Source organism: Benincasa hispida, chromosome 9, assembly GCF_009727055.1.
Source record: "Benincasa hispida cultivar B227 chromosome 9, ASM972705v1, whole genome shotgun sequence".
Taxonomy (NCBI): Eukaryota; Viridiplantae; Streptophyta; class Magnoliopsida; order Cucurbitales; family Cucurbitaceae; genus Benincasa; species Benincasa hispida.
In genome coordinates, this window is record NC_052357.1 from 12,674,762 (window position 1) to 12,678,816 (window position 4,055).

General features: G+C 33.5%; 1 long non-coding RNA gene across 2 annotated transcripts; it reads left to right on the plus strand.

The window, feature by feature from the left end:
* The first annotated feature begins 284 nt into the window (after window positions 1-284).
* On the plus strand, window positions 285-3,502 carry LOC120086866. Of its 2 annotated transcripts, XR_005484351.1 has the most exons (4): window positions 285-1,315; window positions 2,172-2,242; window positions 2,325-2,832; window positions 2,951-3,502. It is a non-coding gene; the product is annotated as an uncharacterized LOC120086866 (long non-coding RNA). The 2 variants fall into 2 exon arrangements; XR_005484349.1 differs by having other exon boundaries at window positions 2,325-3,502.
* Window positions 3,503-4,055: the final 553 nt, after the last annotated feature.

Genomic DNA, 4,055 nt, shown 5'->3' on the forward strand with positions numbered 1-4,055 from the left:
ATTTTCCATCGAATTTCTCTATGTTATACCTTGCAACAACCATTTTCTTGCCTTCTTTCTTGTTTTACAACACTCCAAGATTATCTTTCTTTAAATTCGTGGAGAATCTTTCTTGTTCTTGCTGTCTCTGAAACCACTTTGTTGGACTTTTTCTAAATCCACTAAGGTCTAAGTTGAAAAGAAAGACCCAAGATTAAGGTCCGTAAATAGAGCAAGTGGCTTAAATAAGGCCACGTTGATGATGAACTTCCTGTATACATTGAAGGTCAGATTTTACCTTTAACACTCAAATCTTTCTTGATAATATTCTTCAAACAAAACAACTTTAATTTTTTATTTTCTTTGTGTTTTACTGTCGAGAGAGAAAAAGAGGAAAGGGTGAAGATGGAGTTGTTGAAAACGTGAAGAAGACGATGATTCTTGATGAGATTTTTGGCATGCAGTGATAGGAGAAAGAAGAAGAACACCAGAGAGTTAACATGGTTCGACAATAAGAGCCTACATCAACGAGAGGAGCTAATATTTCAGATTTCTTGGGGAGATTATAAGATACATATGAGTTTCTTTATAGTCTGGTTATTTTGTACTCATATGAATTTTCTGCTTTTTATCCTTTATTTATAGGATGAGTTACAAGGTAGTTATGTGAGAAAATAACAAAAAGTAAAGGTTGATTTCTCCATATTAGCTATTGTTTTGATAGATCGGGTAGATATAAATGATTTTCTAATCATTTTTTTTTATAGATCTAACTTTTTTTTTTTAGTATACATGAACGATTTTATAATAGATCTAATTTTTTTTTTTTTAATATTTGGTTTCTCGCTAAAGATTTGTATGTTGTTGTCTTGATTTCTTCATGTTTTATTCGTCCTTGCATGTTTGATTTTCCGATTGTTATTAGCTTTGTACTTTATCTGATTTTGGACTATTCTGATTTAGCTTCCATTCCAATTTGGGTATCTTTTTTGCTTGCATGTTTGTGATTAACTAGGGTTTACTCTTATAAATTGTTCTCGGTCTCTTACAATTTGTTTCCACTGGCTCAAATGGGATCTATTTTTTTTATCCATTTATATTGTATTTACTTCATCTATGTTCTTCCTTCCCCTGTTGATATCTGTTATGTTTTCTAATTGTCTTCCATACTTTTTTCTTCCAGATTTCCTCCTATCACTTCAATAATAAACCACGTGTCCTTCCCTTGCCCTTTTTCTTATTCTTTTTCATCAAAATTGAATGGCAAGTAAATTCTTGGTAGAGGATATTGACCATGTTATTGGAGCTTGGTGGGGTCAATCCACCCCAACAACAGGTCTGTTTTCTATCTTTTTTTTTCCCTGAAAGCCGATGATGATTTGTTCCAAAAATTTGCACTCTCATATTTGAGTATGATTTCTGGTTTAATTTTATTTCATTTCGATATTTAGATTAAAAAAGGAATGCATCTTTGTTTTTCCTTATGTTTTGTGGATTGCTTTGTAATTTCTTCCTCCGTACATATTCAATCTTTTTGTATTTTATATATAATGAATGAATTTTTTTCTTTGTTCCATTGAAATTGTTTTCAATATTCAACTAAATTCGATATTTATACATTTAAGTTTAACTTCAATTTTACAAGTGTTGAAACTATTTATTTTCTTTGCTTGGAGTTGGATCTGTTCCAATGAAATAACTATCGCAAATCCTGAGGCCTTCTAATATTTATTATAATGTTCGTTCATGTGTGAGATAGTATGTTGTGTTTATGTCCATTTTCAGCTCAAAATTAATATTGACATGACTATTACTTACTTTATTTATTTATGAGTTATTCTCTTTATTATGGGTGTATTGTACTTACGATTTGAACTTATTGAGATTAGGTGCAAAGTGTACCTAACTTTTCTCACCAACTATCCTTATTACATCCTCTACTTATACTCAAATCCCTCCTCATATTTTTTGAGAATGTAAAACTGTATTGGTACGTCCCTACTCTAACTTTTTTATTTCAACTTTTTCTTAAACAGTTTTACATTCTCATATGTGTTGTTTGGTTGTTGCAATATATTTTGTTTCCTTTTTCCACATCTAACTTCAACTTATTTCATCCATATATGGTATGCTTCCTTCTTTCCTTATAATCAAAGTAAGATATATCGCTAACATTTTTATGGTTTTGTTAGGCTCTGAGTCGATTCTTCTACCCCTAGTTATGGACTATCTCAACCTTCATTCATTCCAAACATAATCAAAGGTATGATCTATTATAGTTTATTTTTACTTCAATGTATTGATCTACCCTATGGACTAACTATACTTCTTTTTCTTCTATGTAGGGCCGAAACTAATCAAACATACCTTTCGTACTAGTTTGAGGTTTGTAAGTTTAAAAAGTACACTTCAAATTTGTATAGAATAAAAAAAATTGTTTTTATTTATATAAAAAATAGCTATAAATACATAAAGTTAACACTACAAGAAAAATGGACTCTCCAGACGTTTAAAACAACCGTCGGAATATCGGTCGTCGGGAGAGAGACCATCTCCCGACGAAGTAAGAAGGTCGAGAACTCCCGACGAATTATTTAATGCGTCGGGAGTTCTAACGGTCTATGGGAGAGCGTAGGGAGTTCCCATTTAAATTCCAGCCCCTCGTTTTCTTCCCTAAATCTGCTTATTTTCTCCCTTTTAAACCTTAGTACAGTAGCGAAAATCGTCTGTCACTTCCCCAAATCTTCATCCTTCATCCGATCATCGTCCACACGCTTGTTTGTCTGTGGGCTCGTTCATCCGTCCGGGCCAACCCAACTTTCGTTTACCCGCGCGCTTGTTCGTCTAATGGAGGTTTATATCTTTCACTTGATTTATTTAAATGATGAAGATATTTTGTTAAATGATGAGGATATTTTATTATATTTTGTTAAATGATCACTTCTGTTCGTTCGCGCGCTCGATTCACTAGGATTTCAAAGTGGGAGAGAGACAATCCTGAGCCTTTTCTCGTCTCTGAGGTGCCACTACAAGCAGACCTCGCCAATGAAAGCTACTGCCGCTGATTCTATTGGTGTTTTTTGGGGACTCAGTCAAGCATCATTTCTAGCGAATCGAACCATTGGTCGATCTCATCACTGCCATTTTCTCATCGTTGAGTTGCCTGGGAGTTTCAGGAAAATAGTCGTTCTTAAATATCGTAGAATTGAATCGCGGTGGCTATGGAAAGCCGAACCTGTCGATCCCGAAGCCCTTTCGAGTGGTGTCATCCACGAAGATTTTTTTTTTTTTTTTTTTAAATGACTATCTCCCAACGATTCCAATACAAGCGTCAAGAGTTCCAGTAACTCCCGATGCTTCATATACTACATCGGAAGTTCTAATAACTCCCAACGCAGTATATGTAGCATCGAGAGTTATTAGAACTCTCGCTGGTATATGTTTCCATGTCGGGAGTTTCTCTTCCGACGAGTATCTCCCGACCAAACTTCCGATGACGAGTTTTTCCTCGAGAATGGATCTCCCGACGCATTTTTGACCAATTTTCGATGATTTTTAGCATCGAAAAAGTGGTGTTTTTTGTAGTGTAATCTTCATTAAAATATCTGTAAATACACACACAAAAAAAAAAAAAAACGAATGAATAGAGACCAATTCTGAAGGAAAGTTACGTGTAATATTTTCTAATATGGCATAAATTCCACAACAAACAAAGTATAAATGTAGACATAAGCACAGTAACGAAAGTTAATACTTTTTTCAACATAAAAAACATAGGAATAAAATGAAAAATGTCTTAAAATTTTTCTTTAACAAGTCTTGAATTTTCTTTTAATAAGAATCAAAAGATGAACATCTTCCTCGCTATACCGAAAGAAAAACATCTATGGTATTGCACACTACTACTTATTCAGACCCACTAGACTTGACCACCTAATATTTCAACCCGAAAACATATATTTTGTGAATTGTTTTTTTGGAATGACTACATGTTCGGTCACTTGATATAATTTTTATCATGTTCAAAACAATGTAACTATACTGCACTATCACATTCTCGGCATCATTATGAAATG